Genomic DNA, 13,941 nt, shown 5'->3' on the forward strand with positions numbered 1-13,941 from the left:
ATAGACCATGCAGTTTCTTAAGGTGACCACAGTAAAAAAATGGACGGACAAAACATTATGCCTTACTTTGACGAATGAAAGTAACAAGCGACAGTAAATTTAAGTAATGCAAGGGCGAATTACAAGTACAACTAATTTGAATCAAGTGACGTAACGAGTGCCTATACATCTGGTACAAGAAGTTATGGATCCTCACACGAAGTAAAGTTGCTGAAAATTATATTAAAAAGACTTCAACTAACGAAATCACATGGAAGGATTACTTCAGTTTGCAGAAGTGTGCAAAAAAAACTAAGTACTACCTGCTCAAAGTGAAGAGAAAAGCTTAAAACCCACACATAGAAGCCATGATTAGATGAAAGGGTAAGAAGAACGAACAGAAGCGTGCAAAGGATGTAGTAGAGGGCTTGCCCTGGAAATAGTAGCGATAAAGAGGCAGCAGTTGGCAAAAAAGAGGTCAGTGGTTTAGGCAGCCCTGTTCAGTTGGAGGCAGTTAAGGAAAGCACAAGTGGCTTTGTCCAAACAGAAGAAATGCCACTATCTTAGGATGCACTAGAAGAAGTACATTGGACACCTGGATGGTCGGTAAAATGTTTAAAACTAAAATAATTCTGATCATTATGTATTTAAATTTAAGATGAGGATAGACACAGTGCGATGTCCGAAACTTCTCGAAGGTAATCAACAAAATAAGTTATTGGCAGAAACAGTGATTATAAACTGGTTTAGGAGGCTGAAAAGAAGGTTTTTTTTTAATACCCAAAAGGAAAACTTGAGCTGAGTTCAAGAGGGTAAGCTTGTATGGCCACAAACTTCATGAAAAGTGGAAACTAGAAGGCCAAATAAGAAATTCCTACCGGTTTCCTCCTTACAGTAGAGGGAATGGTTTCCTACTTAGTCTCCATCTGGACCAGTTGGGATCAAGGTTGCATTTTCCGGAGATAGGAAAAGATGTAGCGGGTGATAAACTGTAGATCGATGGAAAAACTTATTGTCAATTTCCTCATCAGTTTTTTTGAACTTTTCCTAATGTGTTAGAGGATGAAAATTATTTAGAAAATTAATCAATAATTTTCTTCATGAGTAAGCTGAAAAAGATCTTCACAGAATGCTTTTCTTTTCTCGCGGATTGGCCAACAAAAGTAAAGTAATCGCCTATTTCTTCAGGCGGGGCTTAACGTCCAACTACTAAATTAGGTGTCGTGGACAAAGGCGACTAGCAAACATACTTTACTGTAAATTTCTTTCATTAACCATTAAATAAAATCCAAGGCATAAGACTGGGAATCGAACCCAGTACCACAATACATATTAGCTTCGCAGGTCTCGCCTCTAACCGTTCGGCTACCGTGGCGGAATGGCCAATAATAGGCTATTGACGACTGCCATTATTTTAAGAAAGAATCTCTATCCCATGAATGAGCTAATCTCTGCGTCAGAGAGCTCTAAATGATTAGTAAGTTATACAACAGGGTGTACACGGAGGAGAAAGGTTTATAAGAAACGTTTTGTAGCTCTAGGTTAAGCAGATTTAATAGGAAATTTAATGCTCTTTCTTTTGGTATAAGCAGATTTGTTCTAGGATAAAGGATAGAAAAGCTACGGCCCGTTTTTATGGTGTAAAAACGCGAATATCGACGGAAAAGTTAAAAATGCAAATATCTTGGACACTATTGAGAATCGGGCCAAAGTGAATAGATAATTTTTTGTTACATTTGAGCTGCTGAATCACCACAAGAAGTTTCAACCACCCTGTATATGTATGTATGTTTCATTAAACATTAAATATACATTGCATACTTTGACACATTAAAAGTACAACTAAAAATGTAAACCTGTAGATAAATGCGCAATTATTATTATTTAAGATAAATTTTTAAAAATAAAAAAACTTACCTTATCTATTCTGGCAATCAGTTACAGCAAAACTCCCAGGAGAAATGAAGCACAACACCAATCAAGCACAATTCACTCAACGCGAACCTGTAACCAATAAAAAAAGCATTAAAAAAAAATAGTTAAAGCAAACAGAAGCTTTAATCCAGAATTAATGTCCAAAACCAAGTCAGCTTAACTAAAATTATGCTTACGCAATAGACTGTTAAGACTAAGTTCAACTTAAGTCTTTTTTCGTTATTAAAATAGTTATTCCAACTTGAAAAAAGTGATGTTTTAGTTCATACAATACGACATCATAAGCTAGACTTAATCTCTTAATGTAAGTGCAATGTAATTACTATAAATGAAGTTAATTCAATGGTTGTACATTTTAGTTTTTACTATTTTGCTATTTTCATCATGCTATGTGTTACAGCATTACAGCAATAAAAAAAAACTAATTCTAGTTCTTAGAACATCACACAAGGCAATTCAGAAAACCAAGTATGCTTCATTATAATTATTATTCATTTAAAGTCAATTCATCTTCAAATTTCACTTTCAACTTACAGGTAAAATTAGTGTTAACACTATTTTTGATTACAAGATTTCAATTAAAAGTTTTTCATAAAAAACTATTTAATAAAAAGTGGCGCAACCTACTTGAAATTGAAAGGAGGTTGTATGACCTTGTACTTTTTAAGCATTTAAATTTGAATGGAATCAATGTTCAAATTGAATTTAAATTGTTCAAAATTGACTAAGCAAGTCCTAAATTTATGATCTCAAAATGGGTTTATAGTTTTAAAGAACAAATCAATATTGAGTTCTATTCATTTTAAGATAAAAGTAAGATGGAGGGAATTTAAATTCATAATTGTAATTAAGAATATATGTTAATTTATTTGTCTTACCAAATTCATTGTAAAGTAATTGTTAAAATTGTTTAAAGTACCATTTTATCTGGTTTCTTTTTCATAGAATCTTAACATTACATAACACCTAATTAGGATAAGATATTAAGCCCTCCATATTGGAATCTTCTATAATCTTACTAGCTCCATATTCACTTATTTAATTATAAAGCTAACAATAAATCTTAAATCCTTAAATGATTTCGATGTATCAATGCTCTTAATCCACTTACCTCATTTGTATTACAAATTAATTATAAGAATTGGATTTTTTTAAAAATAATTATTAATTAAAAACTACTTACAAATTTAAAGTTCCTTACGTGGCCATAAAACATGGACTGATCTGAGCAGGGGAGTTACCCATAGAGAATAAATTCATACTTTTGTATAGAAAAATATGAATTAATAAATAAATTTATTAATTTAATTGAATTTTTTAATTGTTTTTATCCATTTTTTAATTATTTAACTTACAATACTTTGTTTTTAATCACTCGTCGAAAAAATGTATAATCAATTTTTTGCGAGTTCTTCAATTTCTTTTTTAATACAATTAAAAAACTATTTTTTTATTCTTTTTAATTAAAAAATATAATTTTTATGAATTGTTAGTAATTTGTTTTTTTTTATTAATAATAATAATTAATTGTATTACGTCACTTTCTTTGTCCCAGGATGTAGAACTTTGAACTCGCCATCTTGTCGTTCGTGGCGTGCCCTAATTTAGTGACCTTATTATTTGGTGAAAATAGTGTTAAGTTATGGTGCTTTTTTTAATAAGAAATGGTTAATAATGGTTAATAAAACTTTTTATAATAATCAATATGGTGTAGTGGACTGATAAAGTACTGAATTTAAAAGGAAAAGTCTTAAAGGCTTTTCAGAGCCATGACTTTGAGGTATGTAGAATCATCATTTCTTTTTCCAGAATGCTTTTCATTTATACCTTATTATTTATATTATCATTTAAAAATTCATAAGTATTACTTTGCATATTATGCAATGCAATTTAAGTGCATGTACAGATGAATATCACAGAGTCATAGATTAAACTCAGTGAATTTGGGTCACCTTTAGATTTTCAAGGTTATTCCAATGATATGGCAGTTTTTTAAAATTAATACTACTTTTTTTAAAGCTTTAACTTGCTAAAAATAGAATCTTAATTGAATAAATTATATTCATTATGCTAATTATATTATTTTGTTTTGCTCAATTTCATTGTAATCTTAAGATAAATTTTGATTTTGTTCTGGTATAAGAAGATGCACTCATTTTTTCTTATAATTAATGGTCTTTAGCTAGAAATCTTTGAATGAAGAACCATTTTTACGGCTCATCTTAAAGTGTAGATGTAATAGAGTGAAGCTTGAACAGCATTTAGAAATAATATTTAAGTTGGGCTTGATCCAGATTACAACAGAACTAAACAGTCAGAGTGAAATTGGTGAAATTTTCTATTATTTAGGTTATTTAAAAAGTTGTAGTTTTATTTAAAGTATAGTTTTGAATGAGTTTAAATAAAATAATAGTTTGAAATCATTTTATAGTGAAACTAGTCGGATCTAATTTTTATTTTGATCTCCAACTTGGTATTTACCAGTTTCAGTGAATGTCCTCACAGAATCCTAAAACAATAGCTTTCAAATATTTTTGATTTATTAAATTGTTCCCTTTCTGTGCAATCTTTTCACAGTATTATCATTATTGTATTCTGTTAAAGATAGTTCTTAACATAGGAGGCTGCTGGAAAACAAATCAATTCTTTCTTTGCTATTGTCTTCTTTTTTAGGACTTCTACCAATCTCTTTATGTTAACATAAGCTGTTTAAAGAATTTATTGTGCTTAAAGTGTAAAATTTGATGCCTATGTGGGTAATCAGTTTAAGTGCTAATCATTTTTTGGATGATTTCTTCGTGTGCTTAGAAAAAAAAGAAAGTTCAACAGCTTTGTAAGTAAGTGTAGTTGGATGTTGGTGTGTACCTCATCTTCTTATCTCCATTTTTCATCTTGAGCTAATCTAAGTCTGCAGTGGCTTTGACAATCAAGTCTTCCTCATATTCTTATCTTCATTTTCCCTTCTTGAGCCCTTCAAAGCATACAGGAGCTTCAACAATCGTGCCATCTCTTTCTCTCTTAAAATTTGAAAGTTCAACAGTTTTTTAATTAAATGAGACGTAAGATTAGATAGATGTTAGTGTGTTCCTCATCTTCATATCTCCTTTTTTCATCTTGAGCTCATCTAAGCTTGCAGTGGCCTTGGCAAACATGTCTTCCCTCATAAACAGTTTTGTAAGGTTAAAGAGACGTAAGATTAGATAGATGTTAGTGTGTTCCTCATCTTCATATCTCCTTTTTTCATCTTGAGCTCATCTAAGCTTGCAGTAGCTTTGACAGTCAAGTCTTCCTCATATTCTTATCTTCATTTTACCCTCTTGGGCCCTTGCAAGGCATACAGGTAATCCATCAAACGAGCCACATCTTTCTCTCACTGTTCTTTTCCCTTGGTGCCCTTTCTAACCGGTTCATTCTGGACCTTTTACCTGACCTTCAATTTGCACAAAGCATTGTTATTTCTTGCGATGTACCTGCAATCAAATTGTAATTGTCTCACTTAACTCTCTTTCTTTTTTTTTCTATAGTTAAGATTCACTTCATATTATCTAGTTGTACCTCTTTTCTAGTTCACTTATTTATACAGTATAGTCTCTACCGATTTTGGCCAGTTATCTTGTTCTGATATCTAGTTTCTACAATATTTCTGATGCTGGACCTGTCCAGCAACACCAACTTTGTTTCCTTTCTAACTCTTTTTATATCCATCTCTATTCAGTACAGTTGCAAATCTCCAGATAAAGAGAAAATATTGCACCTTTTTTAAATTTTAATTTGGACTTAGCTCTTGCTACTTTTGATGGTTGTTTCTACTAACTCCTGAAGATGTCCAGAATGTAGTTTTATTTATTAATGTATTTTATGCTCCTTTATAAAATTTATTTTTAATAATGTATTGTTTAGGAAAAATGTATTGGCCTATAAGGAGTTTTATTATCATTTTTTTCCCCCTTTAATACATTATGAAGGTTAATATTGTATTTAATACTATTATAGTTCTCCAGTTGTAACAAACTATTGATTCAAAATGATCTCAATAGTTTTTTTCTGCTGCAGTCCCTCCTACCATTTTCTCAAGAACCTTTTCATCTATCTACAATGATAAACTAATTACTATTCTGGCCGTTGATTGTGTCACCTGATTTCTTTTCAGCATCTTTGGTGCTCAGTTTGATTCTTCTCCTATTCTTGTTGGTTAGTTTATTTGTTGGTTTTTTGTAGCTTGTTTTTTGGCCTTGGCTTCTGCCATACAGTCTAGCCATACATCGTCTAGGTGCTTATCACTAGAATATCACTCACTCTCCATTCTTACTTATAAATACCTTCGCTTCACACATTCATCCCTCTACTATATCCAACTATTTACATACAAACTTACAATTAATAGATAGATCAGTACTCTATATTCCTGCCATCCTTGTAGCTTAACCGATATTAAAATCACCGCAATCCTTCTCTAATCATTTTCTTCCATTCATTCTAATCGGCTATAACTTCTAAATACATTCATATTTCATTGCTAGCTCTGCTACAGATTTATGCACATAGATGTTTATGGAGAATATTATGTCTTCGTAGCGAAATGGTGCATCTAAATACCTGTATATGTCGTCAAATACCCGTACTCCAGTACCGCTCTTATTGTGTCCCAGTAGAACATTAGGGAAACCTCCGGGTCCGCCCTCCCCCCTACCTATGGGAAAAGGCTCGTAATGTGTTCTGTTAAAGTACTTTTCTATTTTTAGTTCAACGGTTTCGATGTGTCTTTTCCAATTAAGTACTTTGTCCATAGTCAGCCCTAAGAATTTTGCGGTCATTTGGCGTGGAAATTTCCAGTTCGCCAATACCATCTCACCGGAAAGGCCCAATCTCCTCTTTCTAGTAAAAGGGCAGAGAACTGATTTTGGTTCTGATAGCGACGTTGTTGGTTAGTTGTTCTAGGTTCTGGTATTCAATTGTAAATTTAGTTGTAGGTATCTCTAGTTTTAATTAGTGTAAATCTCTTGTTAAGTGCAGTTAATGTCTTTTCATTTAACTGTTAAAACAGTTAACGTCTGACGTTAATTGCATTTACCCCTTTCTTTCTCCAGATTATTTGGATAAGATCTGCTCGTTTTATGAATGATTGGCTAGTTAGGGGAAGTGTAAGCTGCATACCTCCGGACAGTCACCGAAAGCTTACACCTTGTAAACCAGATAGTGATTCTGCTATAGAACATTCCTAAAGATTTTTATGTTCTTTTGCTTTCTTTTTTCTTTTTTAATTTGAGTTAAAAAAGGCTGCCCTAAGGTCTTAAGGGCCGTAATTACAATAACAAGAAAATAATGTAATTAGCATAGTCTATAATTAAAATCACTTTATTAGTCAGAACTTTGTAATAGTTTTCTTAGCATTTACATTCAATTTGTTATTCTTGAATCTCGTATATTCAGGTCATTTGATTAGCTTATAAAACCCGACTTATCAAAACCTGACTTATCATAACCCTACTTATCAATAGCCAGAGAAAGATTCGATTACCTATTTTCAAATTTAGATTGTCAAAAATGGTAGCGATGTATTTAATATAATACAGAAACATAACACGAATAAAAATATGATTCAAACTTCGAGTGTGTAACATAAAAATTAAAATTCCACAGTATTTGCCCACTTCCGGTGTAAACAAAAAATACGCTTGACACCTTTTTTTTGATACACGTAAATTCCATTTCACAATTTTAAACTACAACTTAATATTAGGGGAATAAATGTTGGTAACATTCTTTGACAGGCCTAGTTCTAATTTTCAACACTTGAGGGTGTTTTGGAATAACTATAATTTTAATATGTGCATAGTTAACTGTACAAGTAGTTCGCCCAGTATTACCAACCTTAGTTTATAATTTTGTTGTCTTTTTTTTTTTTATGTTAACCTATTATGTTGCAATAATTTGACTGTTAAGTAATATCGAAAAAGATTCCATATCGATGTGTCAACTAAGAAATATGTAAATGTTTTGAACTTCCTCTTATCGATCGTAAAAAAAAAAAAAAATGCCGAGCAACTAGATTCGATCAAATCGATCGACCGGAAGAGAGCAAAGAAAATTGACTATCGTGTTTTTACTTCCTTATTTTCCCGGTTTAAAAGGTACTAAGAATTTCCTAGGAAAACTGTTGGGTACTTCTAGGAACAGCGATGGTCGTCACCCTTTCCGCTAAAAGTACCATCTAAAAGAGGGGCGCCTGGTACGCTGAAGGCTTCGTTTTCGACACATTCATTCCTGTACTATCCATCTAAGTCATTCGGCCACAGATGGCATGACGCCTGTAAGAGAGAGAGGAGCAGTAGTCTGGGATTACGCTCTCCCTCTTTCTCCTCATACACGAGGTTGATTAAGTAACGAGACTGATGCTGTAAAACATTTTATTTTAAATTTATACATATTTGGTTATTATCACCTTCAATACACACCTATTCCTCTACCCCCTACAACGCTCCACAGCGAATTTACCATTGTTCAGAAAAAGTGCTGGAAGTCTTTTTCTTCTGTGAGCTCCTGCATGACGCGTGCCGCTGTTTCTTTCACAGCTTCAACTGAACTGAAATCGTGTTTCTTTTATTGCAGACTTTGACTTTAGAGAACAGATCTAAAAGTCACATGGGGCCAGGTCAGGCGATTAAGGCGGATGGCCTAAAACTGGGATGTTGTACTTGGCTAGAAACGCCGTCTTGACAGACAATGCAGTGTGAGCCGGCGCCGGTTGTCTTGATTGGAGAACCCCGTGACTTGTTCTTCCACAAATCGGGTCTTTTTTTCCTTACTCTTTCATAGAGTTGAGCAAGCACCTTACGGTAGTAATGTTGATTAATAATAATCGATATTTACATCCATTTTTGACGTGGAAGGGCGACCCTTCTCCTCCGACGTCTTCTCGGCCATCTTGGTAACGCTTGAACCACTCAAAAACTCGCGCACGTGATTAATATTCATCGCCATAAACTTCTTTTAATAAAAGATAAGTTTCAGTAGCGGTTTTATCAAGTTTTGATGTGAAATTTCACGACAATTCGTTGCTCTACTACATGTGTAGTATCATGTTTTCTTACTTACTCAAGGGCTATAACGGTCCATGAAGGACCCGAGCCTCAGCCACTACAGCTCACCACCTCTGTCTATTTCTTGCCGGCGTTCTCCATCTCTGCTGACCAAGGGCTTCCAAATCTTCCTGCACGTCGGTCAACCATCCTAGTCGAGGCTTTTTCCACCAGGGTGTCTATACAGTGCTTTCCTGGGACCTCTCTCGTCTCCTCCATTCGGTGCAAATGTCCCAGCCATCGTAGTCTACCAGACTTTATAGTGGCTACTATATCAGAGTATCGTGTTTCGGCAAAACAAAACTAACACCTCTTACACAAAACGACGGTTCCGGTCAGACGAGATTTCTCTACAAAAACACGTGAGACGCTGCAATCGAAAGAGAAGGCTTTACGGCTGCACAGCTGTCGGTCGTTAGGATTTGGTGCATGCATAGTTCTTCTGTAGCAGCATCAGTCTCGTTATTTAATAGCCGCACCTCGTATTCTGAGCAACCCTTTATTCAACAACATCCAGCAGGATGGCAACTTGCGAGATTGAGGAATACCTCAATCCTGGCAAAAAACGTTCTTCACCCTGACTTCTCCTAAGAGCAGATTTTCGGAATGGGGAAGCACCACAAGGAGGCGTGGATAGCCGATTTTGCCTCCCATTTTGTTTGTGGTTTAATTCAACAAAAGTTGAATTCAACGAAAGCAGTTATACGTTCTAAAAAAAACAGCACATTTCATCTCGGAAATCTAATTACAAAAAATTTTAATGCAACTTTTATAAATAGCCAATTAAATGCGGAAGCTAGTCTCGGCATTTCATTACTTTATAAACTATGTACATTAATTATAGTCTTTCAATTATGTTCATTAATTGCTATTTTTTTCAAGGCCGTATTTACTAGACATTAATTTAATATTAATGATATTAAAACTTAAAATTGTTTTTTTAAAAAAAAGTTAAAATGTGATTAATATTGAACCGGCTTTCTCCCAGAAATCTGAGATTTTCACCGGAAGTGAAGACGTCATCTTAATATACGTTTTTATAAACTTTATATTAAGTAATTAAATGAATCTTGAAAACTTTATTTGTTTGGAGTTTCTTTCAAAGCTAAAGTCTTGACGAGGAGATCCTGAATATTGTTCTGTCTCTAGGCGCCACGGTAGCCGAGCGGTTAGAGGCGAGACCTGCGAAGCTAATATGTATTGTGGTACTGGGTTCGATTCCCGGTCTTAGGCCTTGGATTTTATTTAATGGTTAAATGAGAAATAGTAAAGTACGAGTATGTTTGCTAGTCGCCTCCGTCCACGACACCTAATTTAGGTAGTTGGACGTAAAGCCCCGCCTAAAAAAAATAGGCAATTACTTTACTTTTACTTTTATTGTTCTGTCTCTAATTGTCTTAAGCATTATTCCGCTGTATTGTTTTTTGGGTTATTGCTTCCTCTACAAATTTGTAACTTTGGAATCGTTCCTCGTTTTCTTCCGAATTTCGTTTTGGTTTTTGGCGAGGGGGGGGGGGAAAGGCCCAGAATTAAAGAATAAAAGGCCAATCTCTAGGCCCCAGGGTCTGTGTGTGCGTCTCAATGGGAACTAACAGGAAGTCAGCTCCTTTTGAACTTTTTTCTCCCTTCCTTTAACCTTCCCTGTTTCTTACAACCTGCAACGCAATGTATGCAGGTTCTCCTCTAACAAAATCTTCCGGAAGTGCCACTGAAAATTTAAAGTTTTCTTTTTTCCGAGAGTATCTGAAAAATGTTTACTTTAGTTCTTCACGCTTATGATTTTATTTTTTATGACGTAGGTTACTCTAATAGTAGTTGCTCTAATAAAATTAAGAAACCTCAATCTCTTGTAGTCTTAATTTATAACCTACTGATTTAAGATTGAAGCGCTTAGCCGTACAGTTCCAAGTCCGTATATCTTGGGATTGGGGCTAGTAGGGGCTGTTTAGTGTCACTTTTTGTTCGTTAAGAGTCGAATTGGATCGTTTGGATTAAATTTACTGATTAACATTACGCAACCGGAAGTACTATTTTCCCCAAAACTTGTTCCAACGAATTTCTTTGAAGTCGATATAAAAATTGTACTCATGAGTATAATAATAGCCAAACGATAGACTTGGCTGTGTATTGATGGACATCTAAATCATATTCAATTGGTTTAATCGATAAAATACTAATTCAATTTCTGGTATAATGTAGAAGAACCTTTACTGGCATTTTAACTTGGGTTTTGCAATAATTAGCTAACGGAAAATAGCTGACTTATTAGAGATTATATCTCATTAGCCAGCTGTAAAAACGCACGTAATATGCTTAATAGATCTCATCACTGTCTTTAAATATCAAGTTAGCTGACATTGTCATGATTAAGATTACATAATTAGATGTATTATCATCTGAAATGGAAGTGTTGACATTTTTGGAGGGGGTGGGGAGGACATGTGCAATCTTTTGCGCATGAACTATGAGTTTCATAATATTAGCTGCGATGTTCATAATTATAATTGCTTTCTATGAAGTGATATTCTAATTACCCTTTGTGACATGTGGGAATCTTCTGTTACTTTTAGTTCGTTCTTGTTTTGTTCCTCTAGTTCTTCACGCTTATGATTTTATTTTTATGACGTAGGCTGCTCTAAAAGTAGAATATAGCTTAAAAGCATTTACGTCTCCATCATGATGAGTTGTTCATCACTTTATTATCGAAACTATTGATTTAAGAATCGATCAATCAAGGTTAATCTTCAAACAAATCATGATTACTTAAACCATATCATCCTTCCTACCCGTTACAAAAGTCCCCCGTTATCTCGGGACTTTACCTCAACAAACGACCAACCTATAAATCCTCTACCCAAACCTCCTCATGTCAACCTTGGCTTGTACGCTGATGACGTGGCCTTATACACGTCATCTTGGAGAATGGACACCATCACCAACAGACTTACTCTTGTAATAGACAGACTTACAAAATTCTGCAGCAAATGGAAAATTAAAATTAACCACGTCCATTAATAACACAACCATTCTGTGGTCTACCCACGTGAAGTACTTAGGGCTAACTTTAGACAACAAACTGACTTTCACTACGCACGTTCAGGACAAAGTAAACGCAGGCAAACTGGACTAGTAAGACTATTATTTCCTCTTCTCTCACGTGACTCCAAAATGACTGTGACTAACAAATTCCTCCTCTACAAAGTAGTCATTAGGCCGATGTTGCTCTACGCCTGCTCCGCCTGGAGCCTGGACTTGTAGTAGCAACATCAAGCAACTTCAGATAACCCAGAAAAAATGTCTCAGACTCGCAACAGACTCTCCACGACGCACTAGAATTGACTCACTCTACGAGACTGCGTCCATTATCCCCTGTACACTCCTGTATCCAAAATCGTCTGCTCAAACTCCTTTCCATCCTAGACTGCCATCCCAATCCACTATGCCGTGACATAGCCTCCTACAGATCCTTCTACAACATACAGACTCAGAAGACTAAAACATATCCTACTCTAACTCTCTACACTAGCTGCAGGTTTTTCCTCTCCTTTTTTCCCTGCATTCCAATCCTCCTCACCTAACTTTTCTCTTACTTCACTTAGTTTAATACATTTATACTTCTATATTTATTTTATGTATTGTATATATTGATTATAATAAATATTTATTCTTCTACTCTTACGACCAACCTGGAATCATCATATTCGCTGATAAAAACCTGTTGGCACCAATGACCACAGATATTGACGCGCCAAAAAAATAAAATAAAATAAGAAATTTTGGATGAATACAGGAAGGAAGCTTGACGTAATATAATTTTTCTTTATAATTTCCATTGATAAAAGTGAAAAGTTATCATATGAATGACTTGATTCATAATGGGTTAGTTCTTCGTTTGTATTACAATTGGTATTTACAGGAAATAATATTTAAATGATGCAAATTCAATACATCTTTATTTAAAGCTTCCCTTCCGGTTTCGTTTATTTTAAAAATAATTTTTTGAAGAATAAGAAGTATAATAATTCAATAAAGAGCAAACTAGAATTTATGATAGGTGAAATTAGATTATTGTTGGTTTGAGTTTAAATAATTCAAAAAGGAAACGGAAGCGCTTTTCGAATAATAGCTGCTTCATTAGCTGCTTGTGAAGTACAATTAATGGACATGCTGACTTGATCTTATAAGAAATCTAATGTTCTCGGAAGATTTTATTTCTTTTCATTCAACGCGTGAGACAACCATAATAAACTACGTTAGTCAAAAAGACAATTTATCTTAATCAAGTCAACGTCAAAAAAAAAAGAAAAAAGGTACATCTTCATCTCACCTCGCTTTGTTGAATTTAACTTTCAAAAACTGAAATTAATGATTTAGAAGTATTGTGTCTTTGTATTCATACAGAAAATAATAGATAAGTTAGTCTAGTTTGGGGAAGGAATTGTCTAAGTGTATCCTAGATTGCCACGTGCAGAACCTGGATTCGATTCCAGCTGCTGGCCCTTAGATTTTCTCTTCCTAGATAAGAGCTTCTTACAGCTCTCTGTCCGGTTATGGACAGTGTTGTCTGTGACGAGAGAACACTAGTCCGGAGGCTGGCTGTGCACTAAAAAAAGCTCCGGGCGCCATTAACCTCAGCTGTTGACGCACCTTAAATGGAAATAAATAAATGAATAAATTCTACTTTTGTATACGAGGGAGTACCGAAAAAAAACCGGAATTATTTTTTAAAAGCTATTTATTTACAAATTTTTTACAGAACAACCTTATCCCCTTCAAAATACTCTCCATTACAACTAATACATTTGTCCCACTGGTGCTTCCACTGTTCGAAACATTTTTTGTAGTCATCTTTAGAAATGGCTGACAGCTCCTTCTTCGTTTTTTTCTTGACCTCTTCAATGTTGTCAAATCGGTGACCTTTCATGCCCTTTTTCATGCGTGGAAATAA

The 13,941-nt window shown here is 34.4% G+C and overlaps 1 protein-coding gene across 1 annotated transcript in view; it reads left to right on the top strand.

Annotated features, from left to right (window-relative positions):
• The first annotated feature begins 3,486 nt into the window (after positions 1–3,486).
• Positions 3,487–13,941, top strand: part of LOC141455019 (uncharacterized) — a 150,941-nt gene continuing 140,486 nt past the window's right edge. Inside the window, exon 1 of the mRNA XM_074129828.1 lies at positions 3,487–3,694. The gene's annotated coding sequence lies outside the window, so the exon portion shown is untranslated. The remainder of the gene's footprint in view (positions 3,695–13,941) is intronic.

The sequence above is a fragment of the Rhodnius prolixus genome, unplaced genomic scaffold (assembly GCF_049639745.1).
Source record: "Rhodnius prolixus isolate KJV_2025 unplaced genomic scaffold, Rpr scaffold_15, whole genome shotgun sequence".
Taxonomy (NCBI): domain Eukaryota; kingdom Metazoa; phylum Arthropoda; class Insecta; order Hemiptera; family Reduviidae; genus Rhodnius; species Rhodnius prolixus.